The 23,059-nt window shown below is 34.2% G+C and overlaps 1 protein-coding gene across 1 annotated transcript in view; it reads right to left on the reverse strand.

Moving 5' to 3' along the window:
- Nucleotides 1-23,059, reverse strand: part of LOC149423316 (disks large homolog 1-like) — a 469,358-nt gene that overhangs the window by 221,386 nt on the left and 224,913 nt on the right. The gene's annotated exons all lie outside the window — the stretch shown is intronic.

Raw genomic sequence — 23,059 nt, forward strand, 5'->3', positions numbered from 1 at the left:
AGAATAATTTTTAAAGTACAACGTGGTAAAGGCATTTTTTATACTAAAAAGTAAATTAATTTTTTAGGTTATTTCAAGAAAACCATAGTTGAAATTTTAAAAACTGATTTTTAAAAATGAAATTATTAAAAGATAACACATCTGCCCTGATGATGGACACTGCAATGCTGTCCAAAACGTTGTCTAAAGAAGGAGTTAGCGCAACACGGCATAACACCCCAAAAACACTTTTGGCCGTGAAAATCTTAAATCATAATAGATGAAATTACTTAATCTTTAAATTTTAAAAATCATTAATAGAATTGCAAAATTTCAAATAAACATTTTGAAAAACAAATTTTCGTATAAATTTCAACATTTTTAATTACGTGTTTTATAAATACGTAAATTTTCGTTTTTCCTTTTTAAATTTCAGTTTGTGGTTTGAAGGGTTTTACCAAACCGCAGTCAAAATGTTATAAATAACCCTGTTTTATCCAGAGATACCTTAAAATATTAAGTTTGTTTCACATTTGATGTCATTTATTCGACGACCAGCGCCATTTTGAATCTTTCAGACTTCAACGATCTCCGTTTAACGCCGGTTCTCGATTTTTTTTAACTTTTCATCTAATTGTGGTCAGTCGAAAAGTACAAGGTGGGGTCTAGAAACTTCGTTGTTTTGAGGGTGAATAAAATTTAAAAAAGCGTTAGTGGAATATTTATTTTTAGAAAATGAAAGAACGATATTTAAATTTTAAATCATGCTGGTTTTAACTAGACATCTGTCAGGTAGTATAGGAGCAACCGATTTCTTAAGCTCTACTCTAACCGTTTAAACGTGTTCACCGGAATTCTGGCTATTTTTTGCTTCATAAGATGATGTTTTTTAAATATATTTATTTGGATTTCACTTATGTTTTCGGTAATGAATGAATGCAAATCTTGGAAACGGAAAATAACCCAGTTCCTGAAATCCGATTAAGCTGGAACTCGGCAAATAGTTGTCGATGACAACCCATTCTGTTTTGGTGGCAATCACGTACACGCACGCGGAAATATACGCATTTCTCTGCAGTTAATATACGAACTAAATGTCGGTCCTATCCAATCAGCATTTCGCGAGGTTGTTAAAATAGTCAACTCAAGTTCCTGGGTTAGGTGGTTCAATCCTTAGTCAAACCAAATTTGTGATTTTTTCTTTTTTAAAGCGCATTTAAAAATAGACTGTTTTTCACTGGTTTATTTGTAGTAGGAGTCTCTCATAGCAGATATTTTTAAACATTGCCCTACAAAACGCTTAAACTGAAATATCTTATTCGACTGGAAAGACTGAAAATCAGATAAGTTGGTACATTTAAAGAGGAGCTTCAAAAATCGGTTTCATCTGTGCAAAGGAACTGTGGTAAATTTTGCTTATTTTTCAATTAATTTCTTTTTTTATTCGCCTTCAGAATAGGAAAATTTTAAGCCCCACCCTGTACAGAGTGTACAGTAGTAGTGTTCTTATGCTTTTCAGGTTATTATAATTTTATCAACAGTAAAACCAGCCGAGAAATGACACTTAAATTATTGTGAGTTATTCCTAAATGCTTTAAATTTTTTAGTTCCTAAAAGCTTTTGATGTTTATTAATAAAGTATATATATATATACATATATAACAATATATATATATATATATATATAGTTATATATATCTACCTAAATAAATTAAATTTTTTATAACTAAATAAAATAAAACATAAAAAACGGGGCCGTTCAACTGTCGAATTATCGAACTCACACTATCATTGATATTAATGAGTCCTTAACACCCAACCACATTATTGATACTATTCACATTAAGAAAAATATCAAAGTCAAAGTTATTATTATATAAATGTTCACATATAAAACGTACAGGGAAAGTGATAAAAAAGTTCTCTGGACAGCTATTGCCGTTTACAAAGAGATTAATTAACATGAAAAATTCATAACCCAAAAATTTAAAGCATAATTTTCTATTATAATTTATAAGTGACTGGTTTATAAAGCAGAGTTCTCACGCGGCGGTGTCATGGGATTAATTCCCGGACATAATGAGTTTCTATCCTGCGTCCAGGCTTTATACTGACTATAGCGTAGCGCTCTGTAGAAGCTCTATTCAGTATAGGGTCTGCAGCGTGGCGCGTCGGCATCGCCGTCAGAACCTCCTCCTCTAGGGGTGCGGGCGTCGCTTCTACATTATTTCAACAAGCCCTGCTATTACATTTATATAAGCTTTTTAATTAAAAGACCACTTTATTGTGGTTTCCCGGGAACCCGGTGACTAATTAACGTGATTTAGGATGTAACAAAAAAGTACATTATAGGCACTTCAAAACTAGTTTATATAACTCAATGGATAAAATGCTTATATTCAAAATAAAATTATCTTCAAAGAGAATTATTTCCCATTCATTGAAAGTCTTTTGAAGTCTTTGTTGCAATGTCGATTTTTAAGGCATTGTTTACAATTTTTTGCAATATACCTGTTGAAATAAAGTCTATCATTGAATGAATTGACCAAAAATCATACTAACCAAATTTATGTAAAAAATCTAACCTTAGCGGAATTTCAATTCGAGGTTTATTAAAAATTTCAAAAAGTAATTTAAAACTTTTAATTTATTATGTGTAGTGATCAGATCTGAACGGCCAGATACTACCGAGCCTTCTTCTTCCCATCTCCTTCCCCTCCCCACTATCTTCAACCTCACAACACACACTATTTGAGGATGCAGTCTCTCTGACGCCATATAGTTGCGACTCTTGTATGTGATACACAAAAAAAATTTCGGCTTCCAAATATTCCAAAGCCGACCAAATGCTTCAGTTATGGACGAAAAGTTTTATTAAATAATTGAATATCTGTATTTTTTATTTTAATAATTTAATCAATATAACTTTAAATGGAACTATTCAATTATTAAAAACAATATTATCGACCCTCAAATGAAGAATTGAAACAAGAAATGATTCTGTCGCTTGTAAAGATAGCAGCCAATAAAAATATACATTTAATTATAATACCGTTCCTAAGGGGATAAAGTTGAATTAGATCAGTGGAAGGTCAAAGATTTTTGTTATGTTTCAATTTTTCGTTTGAAAATTGCTAATATTGTCTTCAATGGTTAAATTCTTTAAGTTAACCGTAAATCCGGCGACCAGCCCTCAGAGTAAAAAAATTGTAGAGTTGAAGGGCAAACCCGTTAGTTTACACTTTTACAATTTTTTCAGTAGACATGTAAACGTTTTTCACCTTTGTTTCTTAAATTACTGAAAAAAAATTGTATTAAAATTTATTATTTACAATTCAATTCTCTTACACACAATACGAGAATAAAGATTTTCTACACCGAGGCCAAAATATTCGAGTAAATTAAATGAACAGTGGCACTTTTGCATCTCAGATTTTGAAAAGTGGGAGACTTGCAACTCATCAAAATGCACAGTTGCAATTTTACATCCAACTAAAATTTAAAAGGACAACAACAGCCGCCATTCAAGATAATGGTGGAAGAAGGATTCTTATTGGTTGAAATTTAAAAGTGAGGGTTTTGAAGCCAATCTTTTTTAAAAAGCAATTTTTTTATGAGAAGAGGCATTTCTGTTTTTAAAATGCTATTACACAAAAAAATGTACAGTATCTAAAAAGGAATGATACCAAAAATTAACAGTAACATTTAAGGCTATTACATAGCAGAACAACGATAATAACAAACACGTCATTAAAATAAATGTTAAGTACAAACAAAGCGATCATAAGAAAACAAATAATTAACAATAACAGTTATATTATTGCACAGGACGAAACAAGAACATTGAAACTAAAACATAATATAATACAGAAGGCAGTTAATGTTCAGAAATAAAAACATACTGATTAATACATACATCATCAAAAAAAGATGACATAGGTCCTTAAGGGAAAGTATTTTCCTCAATAATGCTGCTTTGAATATATATTTTGCATTCATAAATAATTACCTATTCTGTTTCCAATTTTAAAATTAATCAAAATTCTTGCGAATGCTATCGATATTTGTATTTGGTCATTTTATAGTGGATAGAATGACTTAAAAATGTAATAATCTTTTATTATTATCACTCATAGACATTCATTTTTACATTATAGACTACTTTTTAGATAGTGAGAATTCGACGGAACTTTGATTATATTATCACTGTGTGTTTAGAATAAGTTTTATTTTCAACCCTTCCTTGCCGGTGCTGTCAACTGATTTGATACGTCTATAATTTTTTCAATAACATACTAAACACAGAGTTCCAAATTTAGGTAGTCTTCATCAATACATGTATGTATTGGATAAAATAATCAAAATATATTATACACCTATATAAATAAAAATCTGATATGTTTATCCGAGAAACCATCTACGTTACAAATAAATTATTTAGAACTTTTAATCATTCAAAAAGATAAAATCAATTAATATTTTATAAGGAAATTTTTATATATATATATTTTTATATATATTTATATTTTATAAGGAAAAAAATCGTTGAGGCTCATATTGTCATTTCTGAATGCAAAATATGAAATCGACAAAAATGAGAAAAAATATTTAGGTCCCATTGACCGAGTGGGAAGAGGTGAGGTAACATACATATCCTGGGTTCGATTCCCGTTTGAGAAGGTTATCTTTTTATTTTTCTGAAAAAAATTGTTTTAAATTTAAAAAATTCACAGTAGTTTAAATTTTTTTATAAAACAAATAATTTCCGTTAAAGTTATAATATTATGTTTCAACTTTATTTGACAAAAATTAAAAAATATTTCAAAAACCACTGATAAAAACTAGATCTTAAATCTTAATTATGTGTGCCCATATATCCGTATTACTTTTGTTAAAATGATTTACATATCATCTCAATAGTAAAAAACAAGGTCGTTATCTGCGTCTATCTACTTCAAAAACGTAAATACCCTTAGAACTCTTTACTGCTCCTTGGTTCGCCCCCATCTTGAATATGCTTGTGTTATTTGGTCTCCTTTTTATGCTGTCCACATTCGACGCATTGAATCTGTTCAACATCGGTTCTTAAGAGGGATTGCTAGGAGGCTAGGTTTAGAAAAAGGCAAATACTCATATGATGAAATTGAACTAACTCTAAACCTCTCTTCTTTGAAAGTCCGTCGGGAAAGAAATGACCTCATTTGCTTCTTCAAAATTATAAATGGTATTATTGATTCACCTACTCCACTGCAACTCATTCCCTTCAATATCCCTTCGCAAAAACTCAGAAATAAAGGAAGGGTTAAACCCAAGAGTAATAAAAATATAACACGAAACAAAACTTGCCTTTTGACCTTCAGGTTGAAGGACATTTCTATTTGTATTTTTTTTTGCTATCCTTTCGTGGAATGGAAGATCCTCAGTTTGACTAAGGGCACACGTTATATACGTACCTTCATAATTCTGTGAGTCTTTTCCTGGAAGCGAAATTCCGAGAAATGAGTGCGAGATTTTAATGTAACTATCTACGTTCCGTTTACTCCTATTGGTTATTTTTTGTTAAAACCAATGCAATAATTTTTCATCTAATTTTATTTTCGTTCTCAATAAATTTGAGGTGTTTTTATCTCTTAATAGTTGGTAATAACAAATACCCTTTAATATAAAAAATAGTCCAACTGAAGGGAAATTGTGGCAATGTCAACAACGCTGGCTGCTAGAGACGCTAGTGTAGCGTATTTTCTTTGACATTCTTTTAAATGGCGGCAAATTGAATTTATTTTGCGCTTTTTAATTTGTATTTTGATAAAAAATATGTTTAAAAATGTCCCAAAATATAGGTTCAGTTTGGAGTTTAGGGATGTACGAGTAATTACAAACTACAAAAACACTACAAGTCGTTTTTATGGTTTTCAAAAAATTTTGACAGGTTAGCTGGTGAAATATAATACGTTTATTAAATTTTAGCAAATAAAATGTACAAAATATAACTATAAACTTTTCAATGTTAAGTAAGTATTTTATTACCTTCCTAAAACATAAACAGAGTTTAAAGCCGATGTAATATTTTTTATGTATCAGGATAAAGAACAGTAAGGTCGTAAGTAGTTAATTTTTGTTTTCGTTTAATAATTTATTTATGGAAAGTACAGAATATTTTTCAGATAAAATCCATTTAAATGTATGAAAGAAAACCAAGGCGCACAACTTACGCCTCTAGGAAGCGCTTGTGTAGCATGCTGTATTCAGAATGTATGGGAAATGTCAGAATTTGGAAGTATTATTAATATTATATGGTATTAGGTAAGACTAATAGGAAATGGTTTATGTCAGTTTATATGCTATGATGTTTCGTGAACACTTCACTCGGAGAACCTTTGCTGAGGGTTCAAAACTAGTGATGTAAAAAGTTTTAAGACGAAAATAGACTTTCTAGAAATATTCGTAAAAAGCATCAGAAAATTGATGTTGTCAGAACAAAAGAGCTTCGTTGCTTTCAAAAAATACAATTCTACAGATTTTCTACTACTCATTCTAAAAGTAAGCATTTTTTACAATAACTTAATGAGTAGAACCTCTAATTTCGATCTTTAATCATTGAAGACAATGCTAGCAGCTCCCCAGCAAATATTTGTTACAAAAAAATCAGAAAAAGGTTCGGTTGCATCTAGAAATCGAACCCAGGACCTCAGCCTTGCCGGGGCTCTGCTCTATCATTGAGCTAATTCAACCCTATCCCCTTCGGTCATGTCTAACTGTGTTATACTTCGTCTAATAACTACCAATATTATCTTCATTTTTTAATGCTTATTTAAGTGACTGCTAACTTTGTGTTTGATTGCAAGATTCTTCCAGAACTAATTGCAATATAGATAGTGTGTAAAGTATATCCATTATTATTTTAATGTGGGACATCTATTGACTATTTTACAATAAGTTATGTAAGATGCTAATCAGAGTACGTAAATCTGAGTCGATACATGCCTTCCAATTGGGTTCTAGATTCATAAATTTAAAAACTTACAAATTTCGTTTAATGTTTTGATATTGGTTCGAAAATCTAATTAAAGCTTTACTGTGTATAATACAGTGTTTACAAACTAGGAAAAAGAGAAAGAATTCTTCTGATCAATTGTAATAAACCGATGTGTTTAACAATTCAAAAAATTTTAGGTTTTACTTTAAAAAAAAGTTAATTTATACTATTAAAATTGAAACCGATAAAAGGAATTGTTTCATTTCAAAAAGTTATTTTTTTACGCTTTACCAGGAGCAGTTCATTTATACATAATAAGACCAAATCTCTCTAGTAGAAGAAATCTCTAGTCTGAGTAGCAGTTTCCAACATTATCCGCTTATAATGACGTAATAAGGATGTTTTTTTTAATATTCTCAGGTGATTCGTAACCCGGGAATGTTTCGTTTTTATCTGAAGAAAAATACAAAATCAGGGCTGTCTGTACTGTGCGTTAATTTCACTTGAAATCTGGTTCAATGATTTCAAATTTGATTTGAATTCGATTGTCATTTTTGAAATTTGAACCGATTGTGTGAAGAATTCAGTATTTTTAGGAATGGGTTAGCTTTCTATTGTTAAAATACTAATTTCAGTAGTTGGTCTGTCTATTTGTCTGTAACTCGATAACAAGTATCACAATCATTTGCAAAATGGTGAATAAATTAGAGCACATTTTTTTGCATGAAATATCACAATATCTACTACTTGATTAAAACATGAAATCAAAATATTCATTGTTCGTTTAGAGAATTCAGACAAGCGATAAAATTGGAACTGATTTGTCGAAAATTCAGACTACCACATATAGAATGGCCGTTTAAATCTTAGTTCTTCGTTCAAATGTTAATGTTTTATTTTTATTTTATGCGGAAGTGAGCTTTGGTAGCTTTATTTTATTGAAGTCTGGTATAGCATTCTTTAGAAAGGCCAAAGCTTACGGTGAACTTAGGAATTCAAAGGGAGCTTTAAAAACCCCACCCAACATAAAAATCATCCGAACTCTACAGACCCACAAACATAACCAAATACCCTCCACAGGAATGCCCTCTTAGCCCCACATTCCTGGGCTACTTTGCCCTGTTAGCCCCTACATGCCTGGGCTACTTTGCCTCCGTTGCAGAGGGGAGGCTTACATTTCCAAACTTTGTATTTTGTTCTTCGTGATATTGAAAAGGCTAATTAAGAAATGGGTCATTGAATTGGATTCACGAATTATAAATTTGTCACTTATTTATTTGTTTACTTTACTAACAAGCTGTTAATTTGTTTATACTTACAGCACAAAGTTTTCATTTTTAACGAAGACTTTAATTGATTTTAAAGGAGTTAACGGGACTACCACATCATCGATTTGAAATTGTCGAGAGAAAGTAGATCTGTAATTAATTATATGAATATGTCTGTCTTTGAAATTCAGTTACTGGTCATTAAGCGTAAAACATTAAAACTTTTATAGCAATATTATATTTCGCTCTCTTACTAGGGCAATACTAATAGTGTGGGATACCCCGCTTTGGAACCGAGAAAAAATATACTATTTTTAATCTAAAATTCAATTTTTTTTCTAATGTTTAATTGTTTTTATGAGGACTTGATTCCGTGATCTCCGTTTCAAGAACAAAGCAACTCTGGCTCAGATTTTTTTCTTTAATGTTGCTCACAAAAGAGCGCCCTTTTCTCTACAGTGTAAAGATAGGAAAGCTATGTCACCAGCCGGTTGGGCAGCGTTGTGAGGCGGGTTAAGGTAGGAACTGTAGGAAAGGATTTGTTAATGCTGATCTTGAAGAAGCCCGGATTATATGAAAGAGGAAAACAAATACCGGTAGCTCGTTCCAAATACGAGCCGTCTTACATAAATAAGAAACGACTTGTTCTCGATAATCCAACATCAACGGTGAACGTGTGTTCCGCCCGTATATTGAAATTAATAATAATAATTTGTATCCATTATGTTGATATTATATCCATATTATATCCATATGTTGATATTTCCTCAAAATTTATTCAAAGCCAATGAATGAAATGAAAAACGTGTTTTTTTTTAAATTTTATTTTAAAGCTGTTGCAGAATTGAACCTGCAATATTGCGACATAATCTAAAAAAACTTTGATGATTACTCTTCCACAGCCACTAAATTACGCCGATCGTTTATTTGAATGACAATAATTTATGTTACCAATAAATCACAATTTCAAACGTGAACAGCATTATCAAGTTTAGTCAATATGTCAAATTAGAAGCCAATGAATGTGAAAATGATTGCTAAATACTCCCCTTACTTCAACTCGAGATAAACGAGGTTAATCTCAATGAACGAGCTTTAACGTTGAGTTCATGGGATATGCTTACTTTGTAAAGATTTCAGTAATAATCATTTGAAGATAAAACAATTTAAAAGTTGTGTTTTCAGATGAATTGAATTAAACCACTTTTTTCAGAAAAGCTACGCATACAAAAATAAGCAAACATATATATATGTTATGGTTAAGGTTTTCACGGGTGTAAGATGTAGAATAATGTTCTTGGTTTACCCGCGTAAAGTAGTCCTTAAAAGGACTTTTTAATTTCTGACGTTTCGGACAGATCTCACTGTCCATCTTCAGAGGCCTTATGTCCTGAATTTCGTCTCAAACTGAACGCTTTCGCGTGTCTGTTCGGTCCGGAAGTCAAGATACACTTGTATATATATATATATATATATATTGACCTCTTCCCGTAGTATGTTGATCCAGTAAGAAGTTGTTAGACTAAGTTGATCCACCTTTAACACCATATAACTTGGCAATTTTGGAATACATCTGAATGAATTGACAACAGTGGTACAATAATTATCAATGTTGCCAGTTTGCCAGAAAAACCATTTGATGTACTGTTCATAAAATTTTCAAAATTTGTATGGAAATCGGATGCATAATTTATGTTGATCTACCCAAATTGGCATTCTTATGTTGATCTCATATATATTGATCTATTCCCGTAGTATGTTGATCCAGGTAAGAAGTTATTGGACAAAGTTGATCTGTGTCCCTATATATGGTTTTACTAAATGAACCAATCAAGGGGGCAGTCGGTGGACTGTTCATCACAAGGTTTTATGTGATTCCGTAATCTTTTGTGATATTGAACTCAAAGTATTAGTCTCTAGAGTCGAATATCGCATGAAATGACTGTGAGATGGTACCGTTTCAAATCAAAATGACGTGTGTTGCTTGAATTGTTTATAAGAAATGTATGCGTATTTAGATTGAAACGAAACTTTCGCAAAAATCAAATCCATAAAAAAATACCTACTGCGTGGCGGGCCGGATCGAAAGAGACTGGTTGAGGGATACCTTTTGACCATCAAAATCCAAAATGGCGGCAAAAGGCATAATGTTATATGGGAAATTTTGAACTTGCATCTATTACCATCTCTCCTGATTACGCTTCGTGACTTAGTAGGGGTGGCCGGGTTCTTGGTTATAATGGGTAATTAACGGATGATTGGACGAGGTTGGAGCTAACAAAAAAACTGTCCAAAGAAGCGAAGCTAGCAGTCCACAATGGAGTGCTGGTACCTACCCTAATATATGGAAGTGAGGCATGGAACTGGCAGAAGAAGGCTGAAAGTAGACTGAATACTGTAGAAATGAGATCCCTGAGGCATTTGTACGGTAAAATCATGTATGACGAAATGTGCGTATGCTGTGTCTATTCTACAGATATTTTATTAGAGCCAGTTAAAAGGAGCTAGCAGCATTGATCCCCGGTGCACCGGTGCACGTGCGCGAAACTCGACGGACACGAACTGAACACCCGTTCACGGTTGACGTTGGCTTCATGAGAACGGGCCGTTTTTACGACTCGTTTTTGTGTAAGTCGGCTCGTATGTGGAACGAGCTACCGGCATCTGTTTTGCCTCCCTCCTATAATCCGAGCCTCTTCAAGGCCCGCATTAACAAATCCCTTCCTACAGCCCCTACCTTACTCCGCCTCACAACGCCGCCCAACCGGGTGGTGACATAGTTCCCCTGTCTGTGCACTGCACAGGCAGGGACACTCTTGTGAGGTGTCACATAATAAAAAAATAAAAAAAAAGATGACGAGGAGGAAGTTGGTAGAGTACCTGGCTATTCAGATCTGGTTGCCAAACACTAATTGTAAAATAGTAACAATTTATTTTAGTAAAATTTATTTGAGCCCGCGACCTTCGGATTGCTAGTCGATAGCCTTACCCCTCGATAACGGCGGCCGTCATTTAGGTACGTTTTAAATTATGTTTTACATTTGAAAGTAGAAGTTTATCACAATTTGGGAGGAGGGTATGTGTACCGCCGCCCCGGGAACCATTTATTGGATAACCCACACTTCTGCCATAGGTCTCCCCAAGTTGTTTGATATGTTTGGTGACTTATCAGGAGTGCCCGGGTTTATAGGGTGAGGTTTGTTCGGTTCTTGGCGGCCGATGCGCTTGCCTACCAAATGCGTGGTGGGCCGGATCGATTAGTCCTCTTCCAACGCATCGCCTTGCAACGCAGTAGGAGAGTTAGATTTTTTTATAATTTTTTTTTTATAGTGAATACCTCACAAGAGTCCCAACTGCTCCCGTCTGGAGCCAGTGAGACTATGGCATCCCCAATTGGGGGATGTTGTGAGGCTGAAGGTAAGTGGGGAAGGGAAAGAGGAAGGTGGGGAAGTACCTGGCTATTCAGATCTAGTCACTAAACACGGCTAAAGCCATTTGGAGCAACGTTTCAATTCTGAATGGTGGTCTTACACCAGGGCGATACTGGTAGTATCTTCCACTCTGGAACGTGCCGCAAATATACTATATATTATTTTAATTAATTAATTGTGAAATAACACAAATTAATCAAATAAAATTTATTTGCGCACGCCGGGTTTGAACCCGCGACCTTCGGAATGGCAGTCCAATGCGTTACCACTGGACTATGCCGGCATACATTATTATGTATATCACTCGAACACACTGAACCCCAGATTACTACCCACCCATCAAACCTATTTACTTCCCAGAACTCACCCTCCTTCCTTTCCTTCAAAATTCCCCCAACACAGCATTCACAAAGATGACATAGGCCCTGAGGGTTACGATTTTCCTCAGGGCCTCCTGTGTGGATATGATGTAAAAAATATAAGAAATAAACAACAATCTCGCTAAACGTTGGCGGTGACCTATGGTAGGGGTGTTGGTTATCTAATAAATGGTTCCCGGGGCGGCGGTACACATAATTGTAATAGTTCTCGAGGGCTCTGATGTACAGACATTATGGCTCATGTTGATTGACGAACATATACTAAAACATCGTTGGTTGGAATCGTAGCTTGAAATGACTTTAGCCATGTTTAGTAATTAACAAATTAGAATAATTTTTTTAGCAATCATAATTTAAAATTTGAAAATTTTAATTCTCACCAATCTATTCGCCGCAATTTTAATAGGCACATATGATGGATATTACGTTTTGTTTCAACTTAATCATTACAAGAAACTTACGTCGGGAGAGATGGTAAAAGATACATTAAAATAAAATTTTATTCAATCAATGTTCAAAATTTCTCTTATAAAATGACTTAGACAAATCTCACCCCATGAACCCGGGCACCCCTGCTAAGTCACGAAACGTAGTAAATGATGCATTAAAGTTTCATTTTTGGATAGTCAAGTTCAAAAGATTTTGTTGATCTCATATATATTGATCTATTCCCGTAGTATGTTGATCCAGGTAAGAAGTTATTAGACAAAGTTGATCTGTGTCCCTATATATGGTTTTACTAAATGAACCAATCAAGGGGGCAATCGGTGAACTGTTCATCACAAGGTTTTATGTGATTCCGTAATCTTTTGTGATATTGAACTCAAAGTATTAGTCTCTAGAGTCGAATATCGCATGAAATGACTGTGAGATGGTACCGTTTCAAATCAAAATGACGTGTGTTGCTTGAATTGTTTATAAGAAATGTATGCGTGTTTAGATTGAAACGAAAATTTCGCAAAAACAAATCCATAAAAAAATCATAACTTAGCAGGGGTACACAGGTTCATAGGGTGAGGTTTGTCTAGGTCCTGGCGGCGGATGCGTTTGCCCATCTACTGCGTGGCGGGCCGGATCGAAAGAAACTGGTTGAGGGATACCTTTCGACCATAAAAATCCAAAATGGCGGCAAAAGGAATAATGTTATGTAGGAAATTTTGAACCTGTATCTTTTACCATCTCTCCTGATTACGCTTCGTGACTTAGTAGGGGAGGCCGGGTTCTTGATTATAATGGGTAATTAATGGATGATTGGACGCGGTTGGAGCTAACAAAAAAACTGTCCAAAGAAGCGAAGCTAGCAGTCCACAATGGAGTGCTGGTACCTACCCTAATATATGGAAGTGAGGCATGGAACTGGCAGAAGAAGGCTGAAAGTAGACTGAATACTGTAGAAATGAGATCCCTGAGGCATTTGTACGGTAAAATCATGTATGACGAAATGTGCGTATGCTGTGTCTATTCTACAATCCCCAATTGGGGTTGTTGTGACTGTTGTGAGACTGAAGATATTGTGAACCTCGAAGGAGATGACGAGGAGGAAGTTGGTAGAGTACCTGGCTATTCAGATCTGGTTGCCAAACACTAATTGTAAAATAGTAACAATTTATTTTAGTAAAATTTATTTGAGCCCGCGACCTTCGGATTGCTAGTCGATAGCCTTACCCCTCGATAACGGAGGCCGTCATTTAGGTACGTTTTAAATTATGTTTTACATTTGAAAGTAGAAGTTTATCACAATTTGGGAGGAGGGTATGTGTACCGCCGCCCCGGGAACCATTTATTGGATAACCCACACTTCTGCCATAGGTCTCCCCAAGTTGTTTGATATGTTTGGTGACTTATCAGGAGTGCCCGGGTTTATAGGGTGAGGTTTGTTCGGTTCTTGGCGGCCGATGCGCTTGCCTACCAAATGCGTGGTGGGCCGGATCGATTAGTCCTCTTCCAACGCATCGCCTTGCAACGCAGTAGGAGAGTTAGATTTTTTTATAATTTTTTTTTTATAGTGAATACCTCACAAGAGTCCCAACTGCTCCCGTCTGGAGCCAGTGAGACTATGGCATCCCCAATTGGGGGATGTTGTGAGGCTGAAGGTAAGTGGGGAAGGGAAAGAGGAAGGTGGGGAAGTACCTGGCTATTCAGATCTAGTCACTAAACACGGCTAAAGCCATTTGGAGCAACGTTTCAATTCTGAATGGTGGTCTTACACCAGGGCGATACTGGTAGTATCTTCCACTCTGGAACGTGCCGCAAATATACTATATATTATTTTAATTAATTAATTGTGAAATAACACAAATTAATCAAATACAATTTATTTGCGCACGCCGGGTTTGAACTCGCGACCTTCGGAATGGCAGTCCAATGCGTTACCACTGGACTATGCCGGCATACATTATTATGTATATCACTCGAACACACTGAACCCCAGATTACTACCCACCCATCAAACCTATTTACTTCCCAGAACTCACCCTCCTTCCTTTCCTTCAAAATTCCCCCAACACAGCATTCACAAAGATGACATAGGCCCTGAGGGTTACGATTTTCCTCAGGGCCTCCTGTGTGGATATGATGTAAAAAATATAAGAAATAAACAACAATCTCGCTAAACGTTGGCGGTGACCTATGGTAGGGGTGTTGGTTATCTAATAAATGGTTCCCGGGGCGGCGGTACACATAATTGTAATAGTTCTCGAGGGCTCTGATGTACAGACATTATGGCTCATGTTGATTGACGAACATGTACTAAAACATCGTTGGTTGGAATCGTAGCTTGAAATGACTTTAGCCATGTTTAGTAATAAACAAATTAGAATAAATTTTTTAGCAATCATAATTTTTAAATTTGAAAAATTTAATTCTTACCAATCTAATCGCCGCAATTTTAATAGGCACATATTATGGATATTACGCTTTGTTTCAACTTAATCATTACAAGAAACTTACGTCGGGAGAGATGGTAAAAGATACATTAAAATAAAATTTTATTCAATCAAAGTTCAAAATTTCTCTTATAAAATGACCCAGACAAACCTCACCCCATGAACCCGGGCACCCCTGCTAAGTCACGAAACGTAGTAAATGATGTATTAAATTTACAATTTTTGTTTAATCAAGTTCAAAAGATTTTTTTAGCATGGATTTGACGTTTGCGAAAGTTCCATTTCAATATAAATACTCGTGAGGCAGTCTATCCTCTGTAAGTATAAAGTCTTTTTCATTGAATATGGATGTACTAACAGGATATAAAAAGTACGACAACGCGCGCGAAATTGGCGGTTAAGTTACAACGCATGCAAGCCGTCAAGTTTGTCAGAAATATATAGATCAACAAAATAAATCGTGTAAAATGTATATGCGACCGAAAAATGGGCGTTGCTTACAGCTATATCTCGATGACACAAGTTGATCTGTAGGGATTTACATATGTATGCCAGCTTGGGTAATGGATCAACATATCCGGGGTGGATCAACAAATGCAAACGGATCAACATATACCTGGCGTACCGTCGCACGAGATCAACATAGTACGAGAGGGGATAAATATATATATATATATATATATATAGTTCTCTTTAGCTTCGAACCCTCACATTATTGGAATATCATTTCTTTCATGTAAATGATATTACATTCATCTTAGATGATGATAATCTAAACACACTGCACGTGGATCGAATTTCCATTAAAGTTCTTCCCATGGGACTTCCGCCGGTATTCATAGAAAAATCTCAAAAACTTCTTTAATACCGCCCACCGGTTCCGTCCAGTGGCGGATTCTTTTAAAGGCGTTTGTTTAGTGAGCTCTCATAAGACAGATAAGATACAAGATGCACTTTATTTATTTATGTGAAAAAGAAGAACATGAATTCTCCATTAAACGGTTACGCACCAACACATTACATACGATTACAAATTTGAAGTACTTGTAAGTATAAAAGATCACGGGGGCAGTTTTACGATTTAGTTACATATGTCAAAAGATTGTTACTGAACTGTCTGACGTTGAAAATATCAATGGTCAATGTAGAATTGTTAAGAAGTTGAGTCGCTCTGTTGACTGGCGCTTTTTGCCAGAAGTCCTCGCTTTCGGAGTATAAAAAAGGCATGAGATCTGCCACGAGTATACTTTCTAGGCAAATGTAAGTTAACCTATGTGTATTGTGATAATTCCGTACTAAAAAGACACTCCTCCAAATAATTCTGCCTGAGAGTATACCCGAAATTAATTTCATACGTGCTAAATAGATTAAGCACCAACGGACTTTCTGTCCTAAGGAATTGGTCATAAAAAACATACCAACACCAGTGACGTTATGACGGTAGAAATGCAAACCTTGGGCATTTGATATGTAACATGGTGCGTAGCTGCTCTGATGAGATTTGATAACAACGCAAATTGTACGGAGTAGTATTTTGTAAGTATTATTAGTGGAGAGAATTTTTTTTTTATTGAACTCCCTATGAGATGCCACGAACTGCCACTGGTTTGTTTGCCCGGGTAAGCCCACGATCAGCCTAAAACTATGGGAGGAGCTGGTCACCGGGGATATTACTTCAAAAAACAATGTCCTTACTGATATGACTTTGCTAACTTATGAGAAGGTGCCTGAATTTTTATAACGTATTGATCCGGGTGTTATAAGCTAGGAAAAAAAGGTGAGAAATTTTCTCCTACGAACTGTGGATTAAAGGTAGTTGCGTAGTTCGCAAGAATTTTATAAAATTTCAAATTATTATAAAATAACAATTCTCATAACAATAATCCTATAAAATAAGAATTGTTATTTCTACCGATAGAATCGTCAAATTAACCGTCCAAAATCTCTGTTCAAACTTCATTTTGGTAAGTGCAGAAATTTCCTGTTAATTTAATTTTTTTTGGTAAAAACTGTTTCTTTAATTTTTTTCGAATTAACTGACTGTAAAGACCTATAATAACTCATAGATATGCGTAATTTTTAAAAAAAAATATGAATTCACTTCTACCCTGGCTTCATGGTTTGCTACTGCTAATCTATTACATACAACATTAATGGTAAAAACTAATGGTTTGACAGTAATTTTCAATTGCGGATCGACCTTTTTATTATTGCTCAAGCATTTTACTTTGGAAAATGTAAAAAATAATTACAACTATATTTCACTATCCAAATAGACTTGGACATTAAATTGGTACAAGAGTCGTATCTGTACGGAACAGATGGTACCTATCGACCTAGACGTAATCCCGAATACTTTTCAATTACAGAATCTGAATCCGACCGGCGCAAACTTTCGAGCTTGAAAACAATTAGAGAGCGATTTCTGGGCAGACAGCCCCAGGAATTTGCGAACCAAAGTTGCTGTGTTGAAAATGTTATTTTACATTTCTAGGCTTCTAGTACGAAGCTTCACTAATGCAATCTTGTAAAAGGAGTTGACGTTTAATACTTAGAAGTTTGAAGTTGCGCGAAGGTCTTAATCTTGTAGCTCGTACAAACAACAACAAAAAATCATTTGAAGTTAATGCAAAATGGATCGATTTCACGGTGTCTATTATATACTCAAAAGAGGTCAATGATATATTGTAGCATAATTTTATTCTTCTGGTACTTTCTATTTTTCTTTCAGATCTAAAATCTATAGTCTATCACAGGGCTTCCCAAACTTTTTTCAACTGTGACGCCCTTGGGAAGTTGCCATACTTTTGCGACGCCCCCCCCCCCCCCCCTCCCAGTGACTAAAAATCTAAGCCCCCCGCCGCTCATTTGTACCAAGCGTAGTATTTTGAAGCCCCCCCCTCTGAACGGGTCACGTAGTATGGGTACGTTACCTAATTTTTATTAGAAAATAAAGAACACAACATAAAAACAAAAATGGAAGCAAACAAAAAGATAAAAAAAAGTTGGGCATAGTTTCTCAAAACGAGGTTGAAGTTTCGAAATCGCCACTCTCGTCTCTGCCTCTAAATTTATTTTTGATCTGCACTTATTCTTAATTACTGCAGAGAAACCTGTCTCACACAAGTATGATGTCGCAAACGATAATAAAACCCTTAACGCTGCAGTGCTGATGGAACGATATTCTTGATAAACTGAGCTCCAAAATTCAAGTAGCTTATCCTTATTATATTTCAGCATAAGGCTGGAGTCACAGGACAATTCTATTAACTGTTCTTCTTCTGCTGTGGAAAGTGTTGGTGGTGAGGTCGACTGGAAAGGGTTTCTAACCCAGTCATATTGCTCCAGATTTTGGGAAAACATTTTTCAAAATGTTCTCTCAAATATGACAAGTGCTGTGTAAATATTATTTTTAAAGAAGGATCGAAAATTTCTGTCGATTTTTCTTGTAGAATGCCTTGTAAAGCAGGGAAACATTCGGAACTTACTTGATCTTCTTCTAATTTTCTTTTCCATAAGAGCAACTTCTTCTGAAACCCAGTGATTTTATCTGCCAGTTGTAATATGTGAGTATTATTTCCCTGCAATGACTTATTGAGATTATTTAATTTTTCTCAGAAGTGTGCGTGTGGAAGACGCTATAAAGATTGCCTCACGACGCCCCTGGGATGATCCCGCGGCGCCCCGGGGCGTCGCGACTCACAGTTAGGGAAGCCCTGGTCTATCAGATTAAGGATGGACAAAGTACGTCTGAAGAATGAGTTAATTGTGAATGTAAGCAAGTCTAAAGTCAGGATGTTTGACATAGAGAGAGAGAGAGAGAGAGAGTACAAACAGTGTGCAATATAGTTGTGAATGATGAATATTTGGAGTAGGCGTATGAGTTTGTGTATTTCAAGAGAAATGGAAAGGCTGATAGAGATATTGAAAGAATGATAAATGCTAGTTCCTTCATTAATAGAGGCGCTATAAAAAAAAAGTCCAAGAAGCGAAGCTAGCAGCCCATAATGGAGTGCTCGTACCTACTCTGATGTATGGTAGTAAGTCATGGAACTGGCAGAGGAAGGGTGAAAGGAGACCAAATGTTGTAGCAACAAGATCCCAAAGGCATCATCCCATAATAAAACCATTTTTGATTGTATCAGAAATATGGATATTTTGAAAGATTGCAAGGCTAATTTAAGCGTAATGAGTAAGGTTATGAAAGGAACGCTTAGATGGTTGGGGCATAAAGAGCGAATGAATGACAAAATTAGTGTAAGGTGAATATATGAAGAAGTCGGGGAAGCCCAAGGAAGACAATCAAGAATCAGAATAACAATGAATATGAATGAGGCAAGTGCCAACACTCGTAATACTATTTGGTGGTCTGTCTTCTCTGTCTCTGTAATGGTTTGTTAGTTAGTTTGGGTTCTGTTTTATTGTTAATTAGATTTCATCAAAGCAATCTTCACCCTGTAGACTGCAGCCCGGAGTAACTCATCCACATCTTGCCTACCTCGACTAGCATCAATTTACTGCTGGATTATTGGTTGAAAATACATTCATTGACCTAAATATATTATTTGTGAACAAGAGATTCTAAGTGAGAGCTCATACGTACGTCAACGACGGTCGTCCTCTTCTATGTCACACGCATGGTATAAAAACGAAAAATATAGTTAATACTATAACAGCGACGTCACATACGACCTCTCGCTGAGTCTAGTATATTGTAGTTTTATTAGTTTTGTATAAGATACCCGATTTCACAATTTGTGTACAATCCACAACGAGACGATAGTTCAGAGTATTTCGAAAGTGTTAATTGAAAACACATGAAAGAGTAAGTATCACAATAAGTTATTTAGGCCTGGGAAATGTTTAACTTGGCCGCTTCACCAGATTTTTCATATTGAATTGAGACCGGGCTGCAAGGTCGCATTATGTGATTGTTTTGGAGTTTAGATCAAAAATAATTCACGGGAAGTTTCGTTAATAATCAGAGTGATTCCATTATTGCATAACATTTTCCATTATTGCTAACACAATTCCATACCAATACAAGACACAAATCTCGAACTTCTGTGATTAAAATATACCAATGTGGAAATATTAACATCTATCTTTCAATATAATTTTTCAACAGTTTTCCACCTCTTGAACTGATGGTTGTTTGAATGCATTTCAATTTGCGTAATTTCGAACACTTGGTGCTCATGTATACAGCATACACGCAAATCACAACAGAATTGATTCTGTACTGTTTTCAAATTTGGATCAAGTTGAATTACAAAGCGACATCGGATGCATGTTAAATGGCGATGTTATTTGAGTTTCTGAATCATTTCTGATTTGCAGGGGCAGAAGGGTATTTTCACTTGTTTTTTTTATTCTCGAAATAAATTAAGAAAAAAAAAACTAAATTGATAGTATTTTTATTTTACTTTTTATATTGACGAATAAATTTTCTACAATGACTTAAAACGTTCAATTTTCAATTTGCCGCCATAACGGCATGTTCGTTTTTATTCGTCTTTCCAGAATTTGAATTAAAACTACACATTTAGCACAATTAATGATTTTCAAGTTCTGTGAATATTCTATTCGAGTTCTGTTATTATATCACTATTGGCCAGTTGTTACATAAAACTGCAATAGTAACATAACTTGAATTGAACGTTCACAGAACTTGAAAATCAACTTTGAAATTTGATGAATGATTTGAATTGATTTGAACCCGAGATCTTCGGCTTGCTAGTCTAAAGCCTTACCCACCTACCACGGAGACCGTCAAGTAAATAAATAAAATTTACTTTCAAAAGGTGAGCTGATAGGCTGGAGGTGGCGTGTGGAAGAACCCCCTCCCTCCACCCTCCCCAACCAACTCGATAGGGGGGCTGTCTAATTAATATTTCATAAGGCGACCCTTGTTTCTCAGTACTTATTTACATATTCCTTCTAGAAGAATATTCCTCAGTTCCTTGAGCACACTTTGCTTAGTTTCCTTACATCTACCTCTCGCGATCAAAGTGGAATTGTCTGTTTTGTATGTGCATACATCAAACTTTATTTGCTTCAAATATGTGTAAGGAAAAGAATGGTACATCTTTTCTGGAAACGGTTGTGTATAAAGTTTAGACGAATGGAATTCAAAGAACTGGTTGTCATCGGAAATTTTTAAATGTCTCATATTTATTTAGCGTATTTGTTTATCAAACATATTGCATTACTCGCTTTATTACTTACTTTATTTTTACTCGGGAGATATTTTCAATTTGTATTGATATTTCAGGGGACTAATTATTGCTTGTAATTATTTGATATCATTTATGCTATACATAAAACCTTGTCTTATAAACATTAGTTTATCATTAAAAAATTATAATATTTGACAAGTCAAAAATATTTCACAAATAAATGAAGATATTATATATCTCGACGCCATCTAGTGAGAAATTAACACTAACAAAGCCTTTCCTACAAAAATAAAGTGGGTTGTTTGCAGGTGGAAAAAATATAATAAGCAGTAATTGTTGATTGAGGTACTAGTACATATTGAATTATTTGCGTGTTGGAAATAAGCCTCAATTTAATAATTTAAGACAATATCAGCGATTCTCAAACCAGCGCCCGTAAAGCTAAGGTTAAGGGTTCATATTCTATATCTCCTTGATGTTGTTTTACCAATTTAATTTTTTTAAAGTTTATGTGTACATAAATGTGATAGTTTGAAAATTATTTTCTTATTTAACTTTTTTCATTTCATATAATGTTTTTATGTTATATTTTTTTCAAATTCAATTGTGACAATTTGACCGTAAATAGGTACGTTAATTTCCTTTTCCATTAAGTTTTATTATTGTTCTAAAAAATATTATTTTGTTATTCTTACATAAATCATGCATGACTATCATAATATGGGCATGAGCCTAGTATGGTAGTTGAGAAAACCACCAAAATTATAATCTTTTAAAATTTATAAAATAAAAAATTGTTATTCACGGCTCATTGTAATATTTTGTAAATGGTACTTATTTGTCGTGACCAGATAAATCATCACAATGATAATTTATCCCATCTTTAAAAAGTTATATAAAGTCATGGAAAGTGATGAAATAAAAACTTTATTAACTGGGTTAGGTTAGGTTAGGTTAAAAAAAAAAATTTCATCGTTTCCAATGACTTTAATCACTTTTTAAAAGTGTGTTGAATTGTCACTGTGTTGAGTTATCATGGAACCCTTATTTATATATTCATAATTGTTTTTTTTAAATGTATTATTATATATATTTCATGATACGTTTATCTTGACGAAAAAACCACCAATATATTTAACCTTGAATGTTTAACTAAAAAAACAATAATTTATCTAATATGTAGGAAACGCTTAATTATGAGTGGTACCTATGTATATTTCGTAGGTACAGTAAATCATCAAAATGATATTTCATCACATCTTTAAAAAGTTATATAAAGTCATGGAAAGTGATGAAACAAAAAAATTATCAACTGGGTTAAGTAGGTTAGGTTAGATTAGGTTAAGTTAGGTTTAATTTTTTTTCGTCATTTCTAATCTAATCTAATCTAATATCATCCCGAAGAATAAAAAAAAATATCAGTAATAAATTAAGAATTATTTATTTGCTGTACAAGTATTGTAAATCCACACAACAGTTTCATGATAAATCAACACATCAACAGTTCAACACACTTTTAAAAAGTGATGTAAAGTCATTAGAAACCATGAAAAAAAAATCGTAACCTAACCTAACCTAACCAAACCAAACCTACTTAACCCGGTTAATAAAGTTTTTGTTTCATCACTTTCCATGATTTTATATAACTTTTTAAAGATGTGATGAATTATCATTTTGATTATTTATCAAAATGATAATTCTATGAATCAATAGATAAAAAGGAAGAAGTAAACAAATGAATTGCACTAATGCAGAGCTGTCAATGAGGGAATTAATAATTTTAAAAAGTGGCATGCAAACCACATTTATATTTTTAATATTTTTCCGTATCCCCTAGTACTTAAGATACATTATGGAAAACTCTAATTACAATATTTTTTTTTTTTTTTTTTTTTAATTATTTATTGAGTTAGTTTATACATTTGAATATAAACTAATATAAACAAGATCATATTTCATTT

The sequence above is a fragment of the Hesperophylax consimilis genome, chromosome 6, assembly GCF_061612785.1.
Source record: "Hesperophylax consimilis isolate HC1 chromosome 6, BYU_Hcon_1.0, whole genome shotgun sequence".
NCBI classification, from domain to species: Eukaryota; Metazoa; Arthropoda; class Insecta; order Trichoptera; family Limnephilidae; genus Hesperophylax; species Hesperophylax consimilis.